Source organism: Lissotriton vulgaris, chromosome 2_1 (genome assembly GCF_964263255.1).
Source record: "Lissotriton vulgaris chromosome 2_1, aLisVul1.2, whole genome shotgun sequence".
Taxonomy (NCBI): domain Eukaryota; kingdom Metazoa; phylum Chordata; class Amphibia; order Caudata; family Salamandridae; genus Lissotriton; species Lissotriton vulgaris.
Window position 1 is genome coordinate 84,493,136 of NC_141687.1, and position 25,304 is coordinate 84,518,439.

At 46.3% G+C, this 25,304-nt stretch overlaps 1 protein-coding gene across 1 annotated transcript in view; it reads left to right on the forward strand.

Annotated features, from left to right (window-relative positions):
* Positions 1-429: 429 nt before the first annotated feature.
* MAP3K2 (mitogen-activated protein kinase kinase kinase 2) overlaps positions 430-25,304 on the forward strand; it is a 409,487-nt gene continuing 384,612 nt past the window's right edge. Inside the window, exon 1 of the mRNA XM_086954496.1 lies at positions 430-883. The gene's annotated coding sequence lies outside the window, so the exon portion shown is untranslated. The remainder of the gene's footprint in view (positions 884-25,304) is intronic.

The following is a 25,304-nucleotide window of genomic DNA, read 5'->3' on the forward strand; positions in this document are numbered from 1 at the left end:
TGGAAAGCTAAACCTGAAAGGTCACAGGTACTCAATAATTAAAGCTGGGTATTGCCGACTGCTGTTTCGCTGATCACACAGAGCAGAAAAACATTGGGCGAAAACGTGAGGTAACGGCCAGCGCTGCCACCTTAGTAAGTAGGGAAACCGGTTCGAGTCTCGCTTCGGCTCATCATCTTGTGACTGGGCAAATCATTTAATATCCCCATCCCTAAAAAACACAAAAATGAATGTGTCCTTCTGTAATGCAAGCAACTAGTGCTCATGTAAAGCACCCGCATACCCTCTGGTCAAGTTCGCGATATTGTGACCCTATATCCTAGCCTTTCTTTATTTCTTTTAGCAATTACATTTTTCTTGCCAGAACGAGGTTTGAAACGCACTCCTCCTCCTGTATCTGACAGCTAGCGATGAGAGCACGCACTACGCGTCTCTTCGCGCATGCGTGATTCCAGATTCGGTTAGCGGGCTAGGGGGATGGTGGGCTGCTGACAGCAGTGTTGTTCCCCGTGGTCCCCGCCTCCTCGGCCACTGGTGGCTGCGCGGAGGCCTCGGGGGTGAGCTCAGAAGAAGAAGGAGTGACAGGACACCCTTGGAAGGGGGCGCAGTGCGTGCGGCCTCTGCTTCCCCGGTGTAAAGGAGCACCCCCTCATTCCGTTGGAGTAGGTACTGCGGGGGCAGAGTGCATCCCGCAACCTCATCCGGTGCAAGTTGGTGGTCTGGAGGAACTCTTGCTCGCCTCCGAGAGGCGAGAACCGCCACTGTGGAGGACTGGATCCCCCGCGGCCTGGCTCCCCCTGATTGAAGCTGTCAGCAGAGCACAGGGCCGGTACGCATCTGTAGGCCCCCTAACAACAGGATCCCTCTGCAAAGCCCTAGAAAGGTGAGAGACGCCACAGATGTATCGGTGTTACCTACTTGTAAGGGCAATGACCTGTCTGTGATGTTATATGTGCAGGAAGGGAGGAAGGGGTACTAAAATTAAAAATATGGAGAACTAGCTAGATGTAATTAGATAATATGGGTCTATGCACGAGCAATTTGAACGTGCTGGGTGATGTCTTTCTCAGAACAAGGGATGCGCATATTTTAAGGAACCAAAGGTTTAGCTAGGATTGTGACTAGAGAGTGGGGACATACATTGCATTTAACTCAGCCCTGCACAGGAAGTGCTATTCAAGTGCAAAATAAGAACGAGGCAGGAGAGGGTCCATTATAAACAGGAAGGGTGGGGGTTAATATGTGTGTGTTATTGTTTCCTCTTTTATTGCAATTCTAAATAAATAAATATATATATATATATATATATATATATATATATACTTTTTTTGTGGATTTTACTGTTCCTCCTTCCGTCAGGGTATAATTGGAACACTTTTACATAAAAAAAATCAATATCAACAGGTAGGGGGGGAAGATATTAAAAGGCTTTCAGGTTGCTGGAAAGAATGAATAACACGTGCTAATTGCGTCAAACAGTAAATCCATACTGTTTGTGTGAATAAGAATGCATAAACGAGCATTTTGAATTAGTAATGCAATTTCGCTGATAGGAACAAGACAGAACATGTTATCAATAAGCACAAGAAATGTTAGAGCTAACATGTCTGACTATTTGGTGTTATCGCTAGGAACCAGCATGTGCGCATGTCTATTTGTGTGTTAACTCATTAAAGCTAGACCAATTGGCTTAGTCAAAACGTTTTATAATATGAAAACGTAGACCAGGAAGAGCAATGGTCGAGAGTAAAATGGATAATACAAAGGTAAAAATGATAGAGTAAAAAATAATTGGAGTACGTGTTCATGGACAGATCATTGGAAAGAAACCTGGGAAATAACTATGGACTAACCTTGTCAAACAAGGGAAACGCGCACACACACGAGTCTTGACTAAAACATGTCATAAAAACTTGCTGCAATGAAAAAGAAGGAAAAAAGATTTTCTGTCTGTATGGCCCACATTTATTAGTCAAATAATTCAATGTGTGATTTTTCTGTGTACTTCTCATATGCAATGTAGGGGTCTCATGATTTGCAGTATAAGTACTCTAGAGAAGGTAAATAATAGATAAACTGGTAACAGCGCGAGGTAGGAGAGCTTCAAGTTGAGCATTTGAAACTTGAGCAAACCTCATTAGTTGGAATGCTGGCAAAGGTCATCTCAGCCTTCTCTGCTCCCGAAGGTTGGAAAATTAAATCCATTACACTGGTTGACAATAACAGTTTTTCTCTAACCCAGTGTAGAATAAGCTGAAGTGCATATGAAGCTATATATAGTAAAAATTTACTATCGCTATTGTTGTTATTTTTTAGAAGTAGTCCTCTGGGAAGAGCAAATGCCCACTGTATTTATTTTTAAAATAATTGGTACCAATAGGTTTTGTTGGCAACTATGCTGTCAAGTAAAACGCACAAAGGAAATTAATTGTATCCCTGACAATAAGGACTGATTTAAAGATTGATAAGAAACACTAAGTCTGTGATCTATAGGCAGTCATCACGAAATTGAGAAGTCATCACAGCTTTGTTAAAAGAGTACATCAAATGCAAGTAACTACGAGGCAAGCAATTATGTCTACAAATATGTATTGAAACAAATGTAGTGATCTCTGGCAGTATATCCGTATTGACTTAATTTAATTCTTTGTCACCCAGTCGTTGCCTCACAGTGCTTGGTCCATCTGATGGATCAATAGGAGGGGGCAGTTTTGTTTGTGAGGAGGATATCAAACGGGTCAATATAAACAAGTAGGCAATGAGATATATATTACATGCAGGTTCTTTAATTTAACTACAAATTGCAGTTGTATAAACGTCCATATTTGACTGTTCCTTGTGAAATATGGATTTAATTCTTATAATGATAATTCCCAAACCGCCCGGAGAGCTTTACTATTGTCAAGGGTACTGTGATAATGCAGCTTGGAGAACCAAATTGTGTAGCAAATATTCAAATTATGTGGCACATTCTCTGCAGTATTGTTTTTGTTTATTTGAACTATAAATATAATTTTTGTTGAAATCTGCAAATTAAGTGGCAAATTTTGTATCAAGTGGGGTAAATACAGTTCAATTCAAGTTCACTTCAAAATCTCTATTTGAGTACACAAATATTCATAAAAGAACAGACATACACAACAAAAACAAATAAATATAAATAGCAGTATTAGCAGCATAATCAATCAACCAAAACGAATTGGTATTCATAGAGCTAGAGGCTCGGGCTGCCATTCTTAAAAAGTGCCTACGTGCACAGTTACCTCTTCATTAGAAAGTTTATATAACATATTAAAAGCAATCATTAATATTATGTCTCTTTATAAGGGCAAGTAAGACCAGTACATTGAATAAAAGCCACAAAAAATTGGAATTGGATTAGGGTTTGCCCAGATCGCCCATCACAGGGGCAAGGTGTTCGATCAAGATTTCTTTGAAAACACAGAGGGAAGCACAGTAGATATTTCATTGTTCCGGTCCGATATTGGAACAATAAACTGCACCCCCAGCGACCCGTTCATCCAAACAGGAAGGAATCTTGTAACTGCGCTATCTGTTGTCATCTTCAGATAGGCTACCACAGTCTATTTCCTAGTCTCCATCATCATTCTTTCAGTGTGAGTGAAATCATAAAAAGCTTGCTGAATATGTTTTTTGTTAATACCGATGGAGTGCTCAGAATCTGAAAATACATGCTGATAGCCATTCTAGCGCAGACTTGCCTCCACTTCTGCTAGCCTGGGCATCGAGAGGGTAAATACATCATTATGTGGTAAATGTTGTAGCTACAGAATGACATAAATCTACTGTCCTCCATCATTGCCCATTGTTTTATCGACAGTTTATTCAAGAAAGGTAAATAAAACCTAAACATTTTAATAGCAGGAGGTGCCTGTTGGTAGCCACATTGTAGAAAACTACATTTTCAAAAGTTAAATTCCCCCAAATAACTATATAAAAAAAAGGCTAAGCTGTAATATTGCCCTATAGTGATGTCTTTGATTCCTGGTGGCATTACAAACTAATCTGTCTCTGTGATGTATGATGCCTCTCGAACCACTCACTGGCAATAGCGGACCATATTGCACAGTTACCTGTTATAGATCCCCTTTGTTTGTGTGCACATGAATGTGTATACCGATCAGCGGTGTGGAAGTTAATAGCATATCTACTTGTTCATGGGGCAGGTTGCTTCATAAATCTTCTTGTCCTGTAATAAAATCCACTTTTCCCTTTGTGCTATGAAATGTGGCGACAAATTATGGCAGCAGTCTCATTATATAACCTCTCTGATTATGCCAGGGCTCATACCATGGTGGGGTCTGATTACTAGAATTTTCCTTATGTTGCCACGTTTCCGCAGAACCACATACTGGGGCTTAAGGTAGTGGTAAGCTATAGTTCCAGGTTTGGGATGCTCTTTTGAGTCTGTGCAGACCTACTAACTTGCAGTTTTAAGAGTTTTCAACAACTCTTCTCTAATCTTTACCCGCACTGAGAGAGGTTTGAAATTTACTCCTGACTGTGGTAAACTTAACACATCTTCCAGGGATGGGGAAAAAGTGGTTGGAGGGATAGTGTACTTGCAAACACTCAGATTTTTGCATGAGCAACTCTACGCATGCATATTTGCTCAGCTAAATGCAGTTCACAAAAATTTACTAGGAGTACTACTTCTTGACCTACTTCTGTGAATTCATGAAAGCCGCATATCTGCACGTAATGCAAAGACATATACCATGCGTGCACTTTTGAGACTTTTTTTAATAATTGGCCACCTTTTTAGGTCTGGTGTTAGGCATGACCTTTTGTGTTTATTACAATACTGCCTCTCTGTCTATTGGCTGGCTTCACTGTGAGGGGCAGCATTCTGCTCTTTCACATGGAGCTTATCGGCACAAAAGTAGTTTTGTTCAGTGCCAGGAACAACTGGGGCAATGTATGCTTTTTGAGAACCTAATTGACCAATTGGCTTTGTCAATGCTTGCTTAGTTTTGTTTCACATAATCTTATTGAAACAGCTTACACTGATTTTCGATTATTAATTTTTTTGAGAAATACTAGCATACTTCAACACATTTTACTAAATGATTCTGCTGAAATGGTACCTAAAACTTACAGTAGTTAAACACAATGTTTTTTCCTTGCATTTTTTTGTGAATATTTTATTTTGAAAGCAAAGAATGACAAATCTTGCTTTTAATCTTCTGCAACTATCAGAGAGCATTCTGAGAGAATTCTACATAGCCTCATGTTGCAAATTTTTGGAAACGTGTGTAGACATTTGTTTACTAGAACCACTGTCAGTAGTGTAATCAGAGTTTACAACATTTATTTAGAGCGTTCACCCGAATTATAAAGGCTTTGCAGTATTGAACCATGAATACAAGTTTGAACAGCATTAACACACAGCACAATATTACCTTAACTGCAGAAATTGCCCTTCCCTGATCCATAATGTGGCAGTGTAAACTTTCAGCCACAGGGTTTGAACTTACTTGCCCCAAGGATAAAATACACATGAAACCTTGTTGCCCTTGACCCCAAACAATATGTCCTAGGCGTTGGGCTAAAGGAATTCCACATCCCTACCTATATATCAATAGCGAGGCAATCGTATATTAGAGTAGGGCCGTCTTATTGATCAAGATGGCAGTGGCCTTTCTAGAAGTTGGCTTGTCTAATGGATCAGTAGGTGAGCTGAAGCCAACATTATATTTAGGAACAGGGCCAAATGATCGGCCAAAAGACAGTGGGAAGGCAATGCAATGTTTTGTAATAGGCCTCGCTAATCAAATAGTAGGCGACAAAAAAGGCATTCTATCACTAGGAATAGCACTAAATAATAGCTCAGTAGAAGGCTGAAAGGCAGCAAACCCTCTGTGAATTACGTGGTCTTGTACATGAATGGAGAATAGTAATGACAGGTTCTCTACATGGTGAAGGTCTCTATCCGGGATTGTCGGGAGATACAAATACAGTATTTCCTCTAGGATTAAGGCTGTGTTCTAGATTAGCAGGAAATCATAAAACTAGGATCTCACCAGAAATAGGTTTATCCAACAGATTAATAGAGGCACAATATGGCTATCTAATGGACCAGTAGAAGACATTAAGAGAAAATCTCCTGGAGGATGATGATTATCTTAATTGTAGAGCCTCATGATTCAATAGAAAAAAAAAGTAAGGCAATGGTATAGCTTTTAGTAGAGTAGAGGGTCATGGTTGTGGAGATTGCTGTTTAGTTTTTGGCCATTAACACTTATAAGAATGAGTGAACAAAAACCGTTGAAAAGAAAGGCAGTGAATTATCTATGAATGGAGGGATCTAGAGGGTCTGAGATAACTGGGGAATGTGCTGATGTCTGTTGGAGGATGCAAAGCCCACATTCTTGGGTTTACCAGGCTTACCCTGTGTGTTTATAATTATTTATTTATTTATTTTTTTGTTTTTTTTTTTGGTTCAAGACATTTATTGAGCATTGTCAAGAATACACAGCGTCTCGCCAACAACCCGGAGGCCGGCCGCTATCAGTGCATATAGAAATGTACATCACTTTTGACATGCATGTGCGTTAAAAACAGTATTGCCAACAGTTCTATCTAAGTGACAAATGCCGCGTCTTACAGTCAAATAAATAGGTCTCGATTTTGTGAATTTTTATATAACCATTGACATGTGCAGTGTCCATACAAACTCGGAAATGATGCGGGTGGCGGGGGGGGGGGGCGGGGAAGAGGAGGGGGGCGCACACAGGCATCCTGGCGGGCATATCTACTCTCGGAAAACACAGTGTCATCAGAGTGGCAGAGTCATGAAACCACAGAAGAAGAGGGGCGGCTGAGCCGCAGTATCGGAAGTGGTGGGCATAAAGGCATCCCGGGATGTCGCTTAGGATGAGGCTCTTCACATAAGGTCTCGAAAAGGGGGGGGGGGGGCAGGGAGGGGGGGGGGCAGAGAAGGGGAGGGGGGGGGAATGAGGGGGGTGGGGGGGGAATGGGGAGGGGGAAGAAGGGGGGGGGGGGAAACGGGGAGAGGCAGCAAACATACCAAGCCATGTCTAGCAGTCAGCTGTTATACTGCGAGAACAGGACACAGCATTCAAGAAACTCCACCGCCCACCCTCAATCGCTGTCATCCTCGGGCGAATCAGTTATCAGATAGCATTGTAGCGGGGCCCATATGTCAGTAGGCCTGGAAGTAGGCGGCAGTAGTTCAGCATAAGTATGCAACTGTTCCTGGCAGTACACCATATCACTCAACCAATCCTTGAATTTGGGCGCCCTTCCCCTCCCCCATCTACAGGCCACCCTGCGTTTAGCCAGAAGCATAGCCAGTGCCACATATTTGCGGTGAGCCGCCTGAAGAGATGCAACATACCCCAGAAGGGCCATCAATGGTGATGGGTTTATCGTCCTGTGTATCATCTTGGAGAGGGCCTGAAATACCTGCACCCAATATTCATTTACTGCAGGACATCCCCATGCAAGGTGAAGGAAGTCAGCTCCTAGGGCCCCACACCTGTCACAGGCATCCGTCGGCCTAAGCTTGAATCTGTGCAGACGCGCTGGAGTGTGGTATAGTCTGTGCAGAAATTTATAGTGGATTATTCTATAACGGCTGTTAGATGAAATGCGCTCGGTTTGCTGCAGGCAAAATTCCCATTGAGTGTCCGTGAGAGTCGGGGTTAGATCACGGTCCCACTTCTGTCTGGCGGGCAGAGCAGTGTACGTCGTGTTGGCCCGTATGGATTTATAGAGTGTAGATACTAGTTTAAGAGGCTGATCGTGAAGTAGCATGTTCTGCAAGGGGGGAAGCACCGGGGGTTCGCAGGGGAAATCAGGCGTGATAGCTTGTAGGCCGTGTCTGAGTCTGACATAGTAAAATAAGTCCAGAGGGGTCGGGTGGATGCCCTCATATAAATGTTCCCTGGTTCGGAAGACGCCATCCAGGTATAAGTCCCCCCACGTAGTGACACCAATCTTTTTCAATAGTCTCTGAAAGCCAATCTCCTGCAGGAGCGGCAGCTGTGGGTGGTAGGCCAGCGGCAGTTTCGGTGCGTATAAGAAGTGCAAGTCCAGCTTGGACACAATAGAGTGCCATGCCGTCACAGTGCTCGACACAGTGGAAGGGGTCCTATCCCTACCCTCCACCTGGGAGTAGAGCGCTCCTTCAATGGGGATCGGGTGTGCCAACCAGTGCTCAGCCGCCAGTTGAGGCATGTATCTTTGTTGGCGGACCCAAAAGTACGCATAATGAGCCTGAGCAGCCCGATAATAAAGTTCGAAGTCAGGGATGCCAAATCCTCCTTGCGCAAATGGCCGGACAAGGACCTCCCATCTGAGTCTGGGCGTTTTACCACCCCACACTAGTCGGAGCAGTTCTGAACGTAGTAGACGAAAAAAATAGGACCCTGGGTGGTACGGTATGTTCAAGAATAAATATAGAAGTTGAGGGAGGATGACCATCTTGACCAATGAGGCACGTCCCGCCATAGAAAGAGGGAGCGTGATCCACCGAGACACATTGTCGCTCAATTTGTTCATCACTGTGCCATAATTTGCACGCATCAGTTCTTCCCTACTCTTTTCTACATGTATTCCCAGGTATTTAAAATCGCCCGTGCTCCAGGCAAGCGGGAATTCCAGTGGGAAAGGAACTGTTGAGGCAGTAAGGGGGAATATACACGATTTCTTCCAGTTGATTTGAACCCCCGAGAGGGCACCAAACCGAATGAATTCACGGAGGATAGGATGTAAGTTATCACTCGGGTGGCGAACATAGAGGGTGATATCGTCAGCATACATAGAGACGAGTAATTGTCTCTGAAAGCAACGCATTGCCCTGTCCTGATGATGCTGTCGCAATTTAGCCGCCAGGGGTTCAGTGGCTATGGCAAATAGAAGGGGGGACAGGGGGCACCCCTGTCTCGTCCCCCTGGTGATCGGGAACTCCGACGACAATTTCCCATTGATGAGCACTCTGGCAGTTGGATGTGTATACAATAGTTTAATCCAGGAAATGAAGAGAGGCGGGAAACCCATTCGCTCCAGAACTTTAAACACATAGTCCCATTCGAGCGAATCAAACGCCTTAGTGGCGTCTAAAAAAATGGCTGCCATAGGAAGATCCTCATGGACGGAGTCGTATACCGAAAAAAAGGTACGGAGATTATGCGACGTCGCCCGTCCAGGGACAAATCCAGACTGGTCCGGAAGGATAAGAGCAGGCAGGAGGAGGCTTATGCGCGTCGCAATCAGTTTCGCAAGTATTTTAACGTCGCAGTTTAACAGGGACAGAGGTCTGTAAGAGTCGCAGTTGGAGGCGGGCTTCCCAGGCTTAAGCAGCGACGTAATGAGGGCGACTCTCATGGAGGGAGGGAGATGGCCCACCTCCAATGCGTCCTCAAAGACCTCCCGCAACACCGGAGCCATGAAGTCAATGAAGGTCTTGTAGAATTCTACAGGTACGCCATCTAAACCAGTGGCCTTGCCCGATTTCATGCCCATTATGGCCTCCCTGACCTCATCCAGCTCAAAAGGGGCATTCAAGAAGTTTCTCTGCGCATCACTCAGCCACCCCAAGGAGACATCGGCCAGATAGTCATCCAACGTAAGGTCATGGCATCTGCTAGTGGAGTATAGCGTACTGTAATGTCGCACAAATTCGTTAAGGATTTGGGTGGTGTCTCTAAGTACCAGCCCCTCTGCCGTCTCAAGTTCTAATATTATCGTCGGTGACCGCATCAGTTTGACCGTTGCCGCTAGAGCTTTCCCAGGTCTCTCCCCCTCTCCATACCTTCTGGCCACCCAGTATTTATTCCGAAACTTTACCTCACGGGCAGCCTCTTCCGAGAATTCTGTCAATTTATCGCGGATGTTAGCGAGGGTTTCCTGGTCAGGGTGTGCTCTAAGACGGCTTTCAGCACTGCGTAAATCAGCCTCTATGCTGCGTAATCGAGTGAGTATGCTCTTAAGCACTCCCGAGCCTTTCGATATACACAAGCCTCGGAGCGTGGCCTTAAAGGCGTCCCATATGGTCTCAACGTCCTGGACGGAGTCCTTGTTGCGTTTGAAGAAGTCTAGGCATTCTTCACGGAGCTCCTCCTGGAATATCGTGTCTAATAACATAGCGGGCTGCATGCGCCACGCCGTCACTGGGGGGCCTAGCTCAGAACCAGCCAATGTGATCAAAACGGGAGAGTGATCAGAGTAAGTCCTTGGGAGATGCGATGCATGTATTAGTGTTGTGTACAGTTGTGAGGTCAGAAGGAAATAATCAAGTCTCGCCCATGACTTAGCTTGCGCAGTAAAGTGAGTACCCTCCTCCCTAGTCCCGCAGTGTGATCGCCAGGCGTCAATGAGATGGTTGCCATCTATGGTCGCTCTAAGGACTTCGCGCCCGTTGGTATAGTGGTGTGGGGCTGGGTGTGATCTATCCAGGGGGGGGTGTAGGGTAATGTTGAAATCTCCACCCCATATGAGGTGTTGTGGCCCCGTTTCCACTATCGCCGCCCACAGTGAGGTAAAGAATTGCGGGTCATCCGTGTTGGGCCCGTAGCAACAGACAAGTGTCACTGACATGTGTCCCAGCCTACCCCACACCACACAGTACCTCCCCTGTGGATCTACCTTGGAGCCTGCCAAACGAAAGGGCGTGGATCTCTTAATCAGTATGGCCGTACCCCGGGCATAGGAGGAGTAGTTAGCAAAGAACGAGTGAGAAGCCCATCTGCTCCCAAAGGCTCGCGATCTGTGGGGCGCAAAATGCGTCTCCTGTAGGAAAGCAATGTGAACATTATGACGATCCAGGTAGCTCAATACCTGTCTCCTCTTCCTATGATCTCCCAGCCCTCTCACATTCCAAGTAATCACATTCAGGCGTGTGTCATCCATGTGTACACGTAATACCATAACTGCGGGATCAGAGCACGGCAGGCTGCCATTCCCATCCCCCCAACAAGCAAAACACTATACCTTCGGACCAGTTCTACATCCCCAAACGAAAGCAGATACTGAAGTAGAATCGAATCACCCCCCAGTCCTCCGTCCCGCCCCCACTGCACATAGTGCGCAGCCCACCCATCCCGCCCCCCCACCCCCCGACCACAATCACGGAGCCCTCCAAAGGGCAAATGTACGAGTTCAGACCACCACATGCACATGTCAAAACTTGAAACCCAACAGTAACCCCAGCAGTCCCCTCCCCCCAAATCCCCCCGGATACCTCCAGGCATCAGGCCTATTTGAAAAAGGGACAAACGGTCCACCGCATGCAACCAAAAATAGCGAGGCAGATCAGCAATTCCAATGTAAGAACTACATCGCCCAGTGTAAGGCCATTTTACCTGACATTCTCCCCACCACCCCCCACCCACTGAAGCTACCCCAACTGGCCAGTGCCCTCGTCCCACCCGTTACCCAAAACAGTGCTAGATAGCAACCAACAAACAAGCAAAAAAGTCAATGTCATTGGGGAACACCCATTAGGGGTCATCAGAGGTGCACGGTCCACCACCCCCGGCCATCCCACTCCGTGCATGTCCATTCCTAGGGTCACTCGTGGAGCAGAGAGGGACGAGGGGGAGTGGGGCCTGGCATACATTACCACCTACGATGCAGCACCCGTCCATGGTGCCCCAGGGGCAGCGGCAGCCATCTCCTAGTCGAATGGATTTCCCCCAGCAGCTAGGGGAGTGAGGTCAAGCCCACCACTTGCAGAAAGGATGTACCCGAAGAGTGCCAGTCGCCCCCTACTCAGGGCCAGATTCATTTAAGTCCTCAGCGTCCGCAGGTCGCCTGGGTCTTTTGGGCAAGGATTTAATGTAGTCATCGACCTGTTGGGGGTTGAGAAAGAAATGCTGCGTACCTTGGTGCGTGACCCGAAGCTTGGCCGGGTATAAGAGAGCATAGTCAATGTTCAAATCCCTGAGTTTACGCTTTACAACGAGAAATTTCCGTCTCTGTTCCTGGACCACCGGGGTAAAGTCAGGGTAAATCGAGAAGGGCACGCCGTTATATGTCAGATTTTGATTTGCTCTGGCTGCCCTAAGTGCCGCATCGCGATCTCGGTAATTTAGGAGGCGAGCAATTATGGGTCGCGGTGGGGCCCCCGGCTTGGGTTGTGGCCCGAGAGAGCGATGTGCACGCTCTACAATAAAGTGAGCGGAAAGAGCATCTGCCCCGACAGTTGCTGACAGCAGTGCCTCGACATATAATTCCATCCTCCCCGTGTTGGTCGATTCCGGAATGCCCGTGACTCGAATGTTGTTCCGTCGGCTCCTCGCTTCCAATTCCTCGTTCTTGGCAGCGATTACCCTTAGGACGTTGTCCATCCTGGCCAGGCGAGTGTCCTGAGCTGCGGTTGTGTCATCATGTGCCGATATTCTGCGTTCCGCCTCAGATATGCGTTCTTCATGGACGTCTATCTTCTGGGCTATGCCGTCCATCCTGGACGTGAGTCTATCTACTTTGTCGACCACCGTCGCAAATCCCTGCCGCATTTCTTGCAGGATCGCGGTCATATCGGGGGTCAGCTGGGTCGACGTCGAGGCCTCAGGTGCCGGGCTCCGGGGTGGCGCCACGTCTCCAGTGTGTCTTGTCGCCTTCTTCTGCGCCGCGGTTTCAAACTGCAATTTGGGTTGGCGACTGTCCGGCTTTCCCATGATGGCAAGATGAGTATGGATCAACTGCGCCTAAGTGCCGTCTGCACCACTGTTGGCGGGAGGCTGGTAGAGGATGAGGCGATCTCACTCTGTGTAGCGCTGTGCAGCAAAGCCGATCACGCAGCCGATGTGCCGACCCCTGGGCAAAGTTAGCCGCCGTTCGCGGGTGTCACCCGGGAGAGGGAGTGCCGTGCTGTAGCAGACAGGCCTCACAGCGCAGGAAGGGCAGCCAAATGAAGTAGCGCCTACAAGTTGGCGGCAAACGCGCCTGGTGTTACAAGCCGTCCTCTTGCGGTGGCACCGGCATCAGGCAGGCCTCGAGGTCGTGTGGTGAGCCTGCAAGGCTGGTCGCTGGGCTTCTCAGGCTTCCTACTCGTGTCCCTCTGCCAGTCCGTCGTAGCGCCACGAAGACCTGCCCAAACCAGTAGTGGCGGATTTCGGCCGATCAGCGGGAGCGTCCTGCCTTCCCAGCCCCCACAGTCTGATTAAGTCGTGGCGCCCGTACCTTCAGCCTCCGACCACCATCCGCTGCAGTGTCAGTCCCGAGCGCGGCGTTTACGATGTCCCGGAGGCCTAGCCGCCTCGTGGTGATCCCCGGGCTTGCCTAGATCAGGGGGCCGACAGCGGGCACCGTCGCCGCAGGTCCAGGTCAGCCAGGGGGACTCCGCACGCCACAACTCCGAAGTCCCTGGGAGTAGAACCTCCAAATTTTCACCGAGTGTGAAAAGTGGCCAGCTGCCCCTCCGTGGGGATTTTCAGGCGGGTGCGTGCAGGAAGGAAGGATAAATCACGGATATTGGTGCCAGGCTGCTGGAGCCTCACGCAAGTGCGGCCATGCAGCAGTGCGCCCTCTAGCGCCCCTCTGTGTGTTTATAATTATCTGTTGAAGGATGGGCATAATGTATCAGTAGACTGTTGAAATTCAGCTTGGTTGGAGTGTACTCTATTGTCACTGATTTCTAGCAGTTTTTTGTGGTTCTCTGTAATTTGGATCAGTTGAATGTACTGAAGCTTTGAAGATCCCACACATACACCATGGCCTTGATATTATTGGAATTGTGGGCGTGTGAATTAAGACTCCACAACTTGCCGATAAAATAGATGATTTTTAGTTGTTCATTGAAATAAAATTACCCCATACTTAAATCCGTACTTTTTTTTTTTAATGACGGTTACCTAAACTATTTGCTTGCTCAGACGTTCTTGTCAGCCTACCAGTGAGGTAAAAATGCTTTGGTGGCAGAACTTTTCATTCTCAAGGCTCTTCCTTTTGGAGTTTGCTTCCTTTGCCCTTACTTGGAGACAAATCTCTCTAATTCTGTAAATTACTTAAGGCTTGTCGCTTCTGATAGACATTTGATTTGCTGCTCTCTTGATATTTGGACTCTTACCATCTGTTTAATTTATTCGTTTATTTTGGTATTTATAGAATGTGGATCTAGCCACAGGTGCTGGAGTGCTTTACAATAAAAACATAGGTACATTTTAATCGCACAATATATGTAGGGTCTTGCAGTATTGCAGAGAGGCATAGTCTATTAGCAATTCCGGGGTAGCAGTAGGCGGGACCACTGTTGATAGGAGGAGAAAGCTGCAGCTGTAGACTAAGAGGCAGTCTGAGCAATAGGACTGTATAGAGAACATTTAGTCTGGTGGATGTAGCTTTAACAGCTGTGTTAGATTTTTAGTGAAGCATTGGAGGTTTGTGTTTAGTCTGATGGTTCCAGAGATCTGGGTCAGATGTACTAAGAGACAAGCCGTAAAAGTGGTTTCAAGTTGCACACTGACTGTTTTTGGGTTCTGTGAACCAAACCAAAAAGCAAAAATATGAGGGGACATGAAAGGGGTATGGCCCCAGTCGAGCAGGAAAGCCATTAGTGCTTGGACTGCTAACCTGAAGTGGGAAGAATGGATGATTTGCTCTTTCTTCAGAGGTGGAGTTCATATGATCCAATCTGTTTGTCAAGCTGAGTTTTGAATCAAAGGTGACACCCAACGGTTATGTCAGCCGTGCTAGTGGTTGCTAGATGCTAATAAGGGAGAGGGTCTTGAGACATTTAGCTCTGAATTAGAATTTTTGGAGTACAGAAGTAAGAAATTAGTCTTGTTCTGGTTCAGTTTTATAGGGAATGTATTCATCTAGTTCTTTAGTTTCTGTAGGAAGTTTTTGAAGGCTGTTACAACCAATGGCTTAGAGGATTTTAGAGAGAGTTAAATGTGAATGATTAGGACTTTCTAATAGTGCTTTGAACCACCCCTACCTAGTTCGTCACAGTGCTATAAAAATAAAATAATTTTACCTGCAAAAATATAGACTTTTTGCTCTACATGGGTTTTAACAGAATAGCCTGTATGGAGAGGTATTGATGACCTGGAGAATATTTGCAAACAGTTAGCTTTTTCTAAGCATTTATATCAACCTGCTGTGCTGTTTATATTGAACATGTCTGAAAACTTTCTTACAAATTGTACAATGCAAACTCATGCAGTTTATTGCTTTCCTGAAGCGAGCAGATGTAGAAAGTATTGCAGCATGGCTTTAAATACACAATGAAGTACTACATTTCATAGATTTATTCATTGAAGATGTTTACATTCAGGTAGCCTATATTTAGATGGTGTGTAAACAAACATTTGTATTGTATGTTGATGGTAGTGTTTTACTTAGCTTACAGCTAACTCAAATAGTTATTCAGTTGAAAGAGGCCTGTAATCGCTCTAGGGTTAAAGGTGCTTAATAGATTGTTGCGAAACAATAATTTGATCTTTGATAGCCATTATTTGTATATATCTGTTTGAGGAAAGGTTCACCGTCACCTGTTAAAAGGACTCCGACTGTTGAGATCATTAACAATAGAGGATTGTTGCATAAGTGGGACTCTTTATCAATCCAAAATGTTTATTATTTGATTAATGAAGTTTAAATTTACCAATTTATTTTGTTGATTTGGTGGATTTGCTGATGCCCCATAAGCTCTGAAATCCTCTGATAATGTCCATGCAACAAAAAAATCTTTTGACTATTCCCTTGGATTGTACAAGAACAAGCCAATAAAACGGTTAGACTTCTCATGTTCCTTAGCTTATTAAAACCACATGTCGGTTTCCATAAAGTAAATAAATAAACTCCACAAGATGATGCAGAGGTTCAGTCTTGTAGATCACATTGTTTTTTAAAGCGCTGCAGGCGAGGCAAGTATGTCTAAGATCGCACACTTCTATATACTCTACTGGTTAGCTAATACCACTAATGATAATTGTGCGTTATGGGAAGTTAGATATCACTGCTTCTAGTTTTGTCCCTTTGATTTCTGCAGATAGATGGATGGCTACAGCCAGTCGGAGTACTTTGTTTGTGTATCCCTTTTGCCCTGGTGTGACTTGCTGCCCTGGTGAACTTCAGCGGACCACCCACCTTCCGCCAACGCCACGCCGGTGCCCGCATCAGCTTGCAATCATCCTGCCGTCCTCTGGCCCGCCTCCCGCTGCCGCACACGCACCCCAGTCATCTGCGGCCGCCGAGTGGAGAGCGGGTCGGGGGGACCACAATCCCCACCAGCCACTGCGCCGGAAGCCGCGCACGGGGGTCATTCGCGCCAGGAGGCGCATAAATACAAGCATCACCCCCGCGCCGCGGGGGAGCGCCGGGCAAAGCCCGGGCAAAGGGCGGGCCCTTTGTGGCCGGGTCGGGCCATACCCTATAGTTATTCCACCTGGGTCCAGACTCTAAGCAGGACGATAAGTACCAGATATATATGCTATATATCGGGACAGACAATTGACGTGATCTCTTCATCTGATTAGATGTACTGAGCGCTGAACTGAGCTCTGAAAACGCCAATCCGCTTCCCTGAGATCTATTCAGGGTAAATCGTCACCCAGCTTAAAGCGCACCCCCGCAGACGGCAGCCCACTTTAGGAGGCCCTAGCGAGCCCTGCGTTTGAATAATTAGAGGCACGGTCATTTTTAAACTGAGACCGCACCCTCGCAAACGGCAGCCTAATCTAAGAGGCACCTAGCGAGCAAGGCGAATTGAACTGCATTTTTAATATATATCACTGCACTGAAATGTATTTTAATCCACGAAGTAACTGAGCACTTGATTGCACTGTGATTTATTTACCTGTGCTCCTGCCAGGCGTGTTCCCCCGTTCCACCACTGGAAGTCCAGTTTGAGTGGAGGGAACGAGTGCCACAGCCGGAAGTGTCCCCTAAGCACCTCTGGTCTGACAGAGGTCAGCTCTCTAGTTCCCTGCCTCACCCCCCTGCATAAAAGCCAATGCCTCCTGTCCAGCGCAGCGGGCGCGCCGGACTCGTGCCGGAGTCAAGCCAGAGTCCTGCACGTCTGCACCCGTCTACGCCTGGAACGGACCAAGGGCCACGTCCCCTACACAACCCACTCCATCCCAGGGCTCGCCCAGGATCATATACTCCTCTGAAAATTTACGAGCTTTAAACACCACCTTACGCCAACCCCACGTTCCACCTCACTACATCTACACTGACCCTATAGGAGGTCCATTTAAATGCTCTCTGTGCAGAGGAACACCCCCCCCCCCCCCCCCCCACAACGAACATTCAAAGCCAGTTCAAGCAGCACTCGTCAATGCACGGTCCCTTCCTAAACATAAAATCGAAATTTTAGAGCTAATTACCAGCTACTCTATGGACATACTCTTCGTCACAGAAACATGGGGAGACGAAGCCTCAGGGCCGGACTTCAAAGCGGCACTCCCAGACGATTACTGCGTCTATAGGCAGGACCGCAAGTCCAACAAAAAGGGAGGTGGGATAGCGATCATTTGCCGTAACCACTTCCAGGTAAAAACTGTCGCAATACACCAAACCCAATGCAAAGCTTATTTGTTTACCATTACCCTTGCCAGCAACCAATCCTTAACAGGTATATTGCTCTACCGACCCCCAGGCCCCCGCACAAACTTCCTGGCAAATATTAATCAGCTTAGTGAATTGGCTGCTGAACCACACACTACACATTGCTCGGGGATTTCAACTTTCACTTAGAAATCTCAACAGACGACACATCCCGGCTCATTAATGACTTGGCAGCGGTGGAACTACAACAACTCGTCTCCGCACCCACACACACAGCAGGACACACACTGGATGGAATCTTTACCAACAACCCAGACATCACAATAAACAAAATCCTTCCCCTCACTTGGACAGATCACTCAGCAATTTTATTTTACATTAAACCCAGACCCCCTCATTCAATTCAATTCAATTCAATTCAAATAAAGCTTTATTCGATTTTTACAGGGAAAATCATAAAAGCACATATGATACAGCATAAGAAAGAGTACGAAATATAATCATAAGACATACAGTATACAATTGAGGTTTAAAAAATTGATTTTTAAGCAAATTATAACTGACGGGGAACAGAAGACAGTTAATTCATAGACGCTCTACACCTTACTGCGAATTTCAAAAAGCTAGTAGCTGCATTGATTGTAAGTTCATCTTCGAGCATACAAAGCTTGAGTAAGGCTGGCCTGCATGTCTTAAGCCCCAGAGTTTAAAAAGTGGTAGAAGATGTTTCCTTCTGCCCCAGTCATAAAATTTGCAGAATAAGATAACGTGAATGTTGGATTGCTTGGAAACATTGTCACAAGGACAGACCACCAGGGTAGTCGACCAGTCATTTATGGTGGGGAATGTTAGTAGACGGAAAAAACAATCCGTCCTCATCCTTGTTAGCAACATTCTCGTATAAGTTGTAATGATCGGAGAGAGGTAAGATGGAATGCCGGCATCATAAAGTAAGAGGTTGTGGTTGGCAATCGATGATTTATTACCTTCCAGATAAGAACGTCTGTCTGAGAGTAAGCCTAAACAGCGAGCCTTGAGGTCCTTTTTTAGAAATCTTTTGACACGTTGTGGGGTTAATGTACATATCGGCTAAGTCCAGTGAGGTTAGAAATTTCTGTACATAGGCGAGCCAGGGTATTTTTCTTGAGTTAGTTAAAGCCATACAATCCTTAATTACATCCTGGTTTAACACCGTTTTTTCCGAGGACCATACTTTATGCCATAATAGGATTGGTGCGATTTTAATTGTGTCCGAGATGTATACACGTGCTAGCTCATTATGGCAGACTGTGGTTGAAATGGATCGAGGAACAGCCAGCAAAAATCTTAAAAATGCATTCTCGTTGGTTTGAATCTCTCCACAGTCCGCCAGGCCCCAGATGCCTGCACCGTATGTTGCGGTAGAGACGCACTTGGCAGCAAATATGTCCAACAGAATCCTAACCGGTTTCCCACCTAGTTTAGTGGCAAATTTCTTCAGGGCTCCAATTTGTCCAATGAAAGCCAAATTTCGGGTATGTACGGCGTTCTTCCATGTGCCTGTGTTGCTAAAGAGTATACCCAGGTATGTAAAGGTTTTTGTAGGGCTGATCTTGGTTGCATCAATGAACGTATTGCAAGAGGTATTCTTTTTGTTGCTGCAACACATTGTAAAGGTTTTACTTACATTGATCTTAAGACCTCTCGAGTCCATAAAGGTAGAAAAGGCAGACAAAGCTTTTTGAAGCCCTAATTGAGTCCTTGACATGATAACGGCGTCGTCCGCATATAAAAGAATTGGAACCGCAAGGCCATTTATTTTTGGATAGTCAACATCTAGGTTGGCCAGGCAGTCGGCGACGCTGTTGATGTACAAATTAAAAAGAAAGGGGGCAAGGATAAAACCCTGCCTGACCCCCTTTTTAATAGGAAACTTGCTCGTGCAGGCTCCATCCTTTCCGTAGCGAACCTTGGCCCCGGCTCCTCGATAGAGTTCTTTTATGAAAGCTAAGATGTTAGGGTCGACGCCCATATTGGTGAGGGTAGACCAAAGTAAGCTGTGATTGAGGCAGTCAAAAGCAGAGCTTAAGTCCACACAAGTCATGTATATATTGCCTCTTTTGGCCAACACGTATTTGTCGATGATCAGAGCTAGATTTAAGCATTGTTCCACAGTCCCGAGGCCAGAAACGAACCCATATTGGAATTTAGACAGAATGTTATTTTCCTGTGCCCATGTTTGTAGTTGGTTCAACAGGACTCTCCCGGCCACCTTCATTATGGAGTCCAATAAGGAGATAGGTCTATAACATTTAGGGTCCGTTATTTCACCTTTTTTGAAGATGGGTATAATGATCGCTTCTTGCCATGTTGCAGGGAATCCTTTACGGGCATAAGAGTTGAGAACGTTTGTAAGAATAGGTGCCCACAGTTGAATCTTATCTTTAAATAGGTCTATAGGGATTCCGTCTGGGCCAGGCGGTTTGGCATTAGAACTTTCAAGGATAGCCAGTTCCACATCACAGTGATTAAAGTAGATGGATATTGGGAACGGCGCCGGGTTGTTAGTTTGCGACTCATTACTCTCCGTTGGTTGAGTTACAGGGTTAAGTGGTTCAATCCGGTCATCTCGTTTGTATAGTTCGGTAAAGTGATTTATCCAAACTTCTTCCGTGATGGCAATTTCTATGCGGTCAGTTGTCCTGTCACTAAAAAAGGGTGCGTTGACCTCCCTCCAAAAGGCCGTGTTGTCTCTTAGGGTGCTGGCTTTCAACAGAGCTTCCCAGGCAGCGGTTTTCAGTTCCTTTTTTCTGATCTTAATTGCCCGTTTGTAAGCGGCACGGGCGGATCTAATTTCCACCTGATTTTTTTGAGTTTTGTTGAGGGTGGCCTTCAAAATGTTATGAGTGTTTGAACACTCGTGGTCAAACCAACCGTGGCTCTTAGAAGCATTGCTTTTGTTATTGGTTCTAGTCAAGTTTTTTCTAATTTGCAAAGCAATTTGGTCAAAGGCGGGTATAATTTCTTGTGGGTTGGGAGGGTGTTCTAAGCAAGTCCGAAAATGATCAGGGACAGTTTTGATCAGATTTTCAAGAAATTTCGAGGTATCAGTTTTTGCCCATTTTATAGCGTATCCGTTTCTTGACGAAAGAGAAATGGTATGTGAGTAAAGATTTTCTATGTTGCTCCTAGACTTAGTACCACTGGAGGGGGAATATATTTTGACACTGATGGGGGTAGTGGTCGCTCAGAATCAGCTCCTCTCTGTTGAATTCTAGGGCATCGCCATGATCGCTGTGAGACAAGAGGAAAAAATCTATTGTCGTGAGCGATCCCCTTCCATGAAATGTGGGTAGGAAGTCAGTCGGGGGCACTGTTAAATCATTAAAAAAGCCCAGATCCCATTCATGTAGTAGATTTTTCAGTTGGGATCCCATGGTTGAATGTTCAAAATGGGTAGTATGTTCTCCATTTGGGGCTCTTTGATCACAAACCCTGGTTCCACTATATGGGCATAGATGACAATTAAAATCACCTAGTATGATCAAGCGTCTGTCTAAGCAAGACCCTCCCATGCCCTTCTTTATGAGTTTGGAAAGAAACTCTATAAAGTTTGATTGGTCATCTCTCTGTACGTTGTTATATAGATTTATAATGAGAGAACTGACTACCTCTTTCCCAGACACTTTAAAGGCCTGTAATAAGTGACCGAAAGACTTTGAGCTGGAATCGGTTGTAGGGAGGTCAACGCGTTCTAATGATACGTTTAGTCTGTTTGAAACTTACAAGCAAAGACCTCCCGAGGGCCTACCTCTGCATGACTGGATGGATGGGGTGAAATGTGTGCTATAGCCGTCCAAGTTTATAGATGTCAGGTCCCAACATTCCTGGAACGCTAAGATGTCAAAAGTATTTATGTAGTTCAGGAAGGTTGGGTCCTTTGTTTTGTTTAAAAGACCAGCTATGTTCCAAGATAGGATTGAGATATATTGATCATCAACATGATGCGTTGAAGGGCAGTGTGAAAGATTCAGATCAGGGGTTAAGGGTAAAAGGGGAGCCTGAGGATCATCAATTTGTGCACTTCCCGTCCCTGGGGAGCCGTGTGATGGGGCCGTATTAGAGGGGTCTGCAATGGGTTGAGCTGGAGCAAGTTTCCCATGTTTCCTTGGAGATTTCCCTAGGCTATCAGGAGACGGGGGGGTTATGAGCTTGTTATTTGAAGGTAGTTGGTTGTTTAATGGTCAGTCGACCATTTCTAGGGTTGAAAAATAGTTACTAGTTGGAGCCCCTCTCCACCCCTCTACATATGGTTGATCTCTTCTTGGGTTCCAGGGATAATGATCCCAGTCCCTCCTCCTGTTACGTGCTTCAACTTGAGACCAGCTCCAGCCTGGGGATTGGTCCCAGCTTGGTGGAAAGTCTTGTTCTCGGGGAAACCTCGGTGGATAGAAGAAGGACAAAAGATTAGTGTCTATACTTCCCTTTCTCTCCAAGGTTGACCAGGAACATATGTAACTAACTGTCTCTGGGTTGTCAAAATTGATAATAATACAGTCCCCCTTTATTCTCTTCCTTGATTCCCCAATCCAAGGGACTCTTCGTACCATGGAGAGTCTACTTTTACAATGTGAAGGAAGGGGTCTATTGATCTGCAACCACTGCATAACTTTATTTTTCAGTGACCAAGTGGATTCACTCATATGTTCTTCCAGTTCTGGTACCCCCGTGAGAATCACAGTGTAGGGGCTTGCCTCTGGGGGGAGATGGATTGGCCTCTTTGTACTAATTGGTTTGCTGGGTGCATCAGTAGCTTGTTGGGTAGCCGAGGGTTTAGGCGAAGGGGGCTTTGAGTTCGTTCTAATAAGGTCAGCAGTTGTTACTGGCTTTCCTTGTACTTGTTTGGTGGTGCCCTTTGTGCCTGTAGGGGTCGCTTGTGCAATGGTTGGGGTTTTGGTGTTTTTTTCCTATGGGTAGGGAGGTTTTTTGTATTGTGGGTTGGGGTGCAGATTTCTGTGCGGTGACTGCCTTGAGATGATTGACAGTCGTAGGGACTAATGAAGCTGGGGTGGTGGTTAGTGGTTTAGGATGGCTAGTGTGGTTGATTAATTTAGCAATCTGCTTCTCAATATTGTTTAAAGTTCGCTCTATTGGAAGTAGCTGGGTTTTTATGAGATCCTTGATTAAGTCGAGCACTTGTGCGTTAAACTCGGGATAGTTAGTATTAGCAGTGTCATGACTTCTATGGGCCTCATCCGACGATGCGGCCAGAACAAAGGAGTCCTCTACGTTAGCAGGCAAAGAGTGTCTTGTATTATTTTGGCGGTTGGTGCGAGGGTTTTTTTTAGACCTGGTACGCTTCGATGGGCAGTGCTGCTTAGTCTTGGGTATTGGCCTTATGCTAACTTGTTTGGGAATGGCACCCTCTCTAGGCGCCTTCTCAATTTTTGTAGGGGAAGCTACTACTAATGATGGCGGCACTATCAAAGGTTGCGACTCTGTCAAAGTTAGCGGAGTGATTTGGGTGGGGCTAATCACCAGGGTAGGTGTTTTCTCCAAATCATCCATAGAGGTTTCCCCTAGAGAGAGATGAGTGACAGATAAGTCGACACTCATTGGGATAGTGTGGAGTTCTGGACGAATTTCTTGCAGTAATGGGACGTTGGTTTCCTGGTGGATAGGTGTTTTAGCTAAAGCCAGAAGGCCCATAGAGGATCTTCGTGCTGCAGCAAGGTCCTGGGAGACACGTCTCTCAAGGAATACAATCCCCTGGTTAATAGCGTCATTAGCTTTTGTAATGAATTGATCAATTGGACCAGTTACTTGACCTACTCCTTGAGCCGTCTTATTCCTCATGGCCCTGGTGGTCATACTGGCTCTGTGGTGCAAGTCGATTGATGACTAATCGATATGATGGTAAAGTGCACCCAATGGAGGCTGTAATGTAATTATCAATGGGCAGGTGAAGATAAAGGGAGTTGGCCCAGACCAGACTTGCCCTGGCTTAAACGGGCCCGCCCTTGGCCCGGCCTTCGCCCGGGCGTCGACCCTCGCGCGTCCCGCGATGCGCGTTGGCGTCCTTGCTTAAGACGGTAAGAGGTGAACGAGGGCGGGGCACTGGGAGGGGGCGCGGCCCACGCGGGAAGAGGAAACAGCTGATGGTGATTACGCTGTACCTCGCAGTCCCGGGGCAGCGCCTCTCACCTCCTCTGCGGCCGCGCTGGTGAAACTCCTTCCTCCTGGGCAAAGTGAGTAGATTTTGGTGTCAGTTGGCTACTCCTGTAGCAGTTTGCAGGCAGAGTCCTGGAACGAGCAGAAACCTCTAAGCGAGCGGCGCCCGCGAGAGTTTATGAACACCTTCAGAGTGGGCGGGGCACTGGGAGGGGGCGCGGCCCACGCGGGAAGAGGAAACAGCTGATGGTGATTACGCTGTACCTCGCAGTCCCGGGGCCGCGCCTCTCGCCTCCTCTGCAGCCGCGCTGGTGAAACTCCTTCCTCCTGGGCAAAGTGAGTACATTTTGGTGTCAGTTGGCTACTCCTGTAGCAGTTTGCAGGCAGAGTCCTGGAACGAGCAGAAACCTCTAAGCGAGCGGCACCCCAATGACCCCCTCATTCAAAACACATCCCCCCCATCAGACTACCCGAGATTGGAGAAACATAGATCTCAATCTACTCTCACACACTCAGCAAGTCACTTAACTGTACATAAACTAACCCAGATATTGCAGCTAACACATACACCTCTCATTTAGAGAAAGCATTCCTAACTCTAGCCCCAACCAAAACCTCAAAACGCAATAGAAGGACACCTTCGGCCCCCTGGTTTACAGAACAACTGCGGTTACAAAGACAACACTGTCAAAACTTAGAGCGACATTGGCGGAAACACTACGACACCGAAGACAAGATAGCATATAAATCCCCCCTTTACAATTACAAACAACTTATACTCGCGGAAAAAAGCAACTATTACACCACCCAAATTGACCAAGCAAAATGCTCCATGATAAAATTGTTTCAGGGTTTTGACCACTTATCCACGCCATCGAACCCACCCCCACAAACTTCCCAGGCCCTCTGCAACTCACTAGCAGAATTTTTAAGGATAAAGTCATGTCAATCTTCACAGACTTCTGCCCACAGCATAACCAAATGACTAAGCCACTCAATCCACCTAACATGCCAGACCTCCCGAGCTTCACAGAGTTTCACAAAGCACACTCGACCATATTTTTCAGCTGATTAAATCCATTAAATCAGGTTCACCTCTAGATCCATGCCCCTCCTCCATACTCCACTCAATCCCAGAAATCATCACCCCCACAATAGCCAATATATGCAACACCGTGTTCTCCAGTGGCACATACCCATCTATATGGAAAAACACCATTATCAAACCCTTGCTTAAAAAACCAACACTAGACCCCTCGGCACGAGCCAGCTATAGACCCATTGCCTCCCTCCCATTTCCAGCAAAAATCTTTGAGTCTATTATGAAAACACAATTGTCAGAATACATCCACACAAATACACTGCTGGATGACTCCCAATTCGGCTTCAGACAGGGGCACGGCACAGAGACCGCCCTTATAAAAGCAGCAGATGAGATCAGAAGGACTATGGATGATGGAGGAGCAGCAATCTTGATACTCCTAGATCTATCTGCGGCTTTCGACACGGTTGACAATACCACCCTGATCAACCGTGTCGAAACAATAGGTATCAAAGATACGGCCAGGGACCTCCTCACATCCTTCCTCGCCAACCGCAACCAGGCGGTAAAACTAGGCTCATTTGTTTCCCCCACATTCTCCCTCCCATGT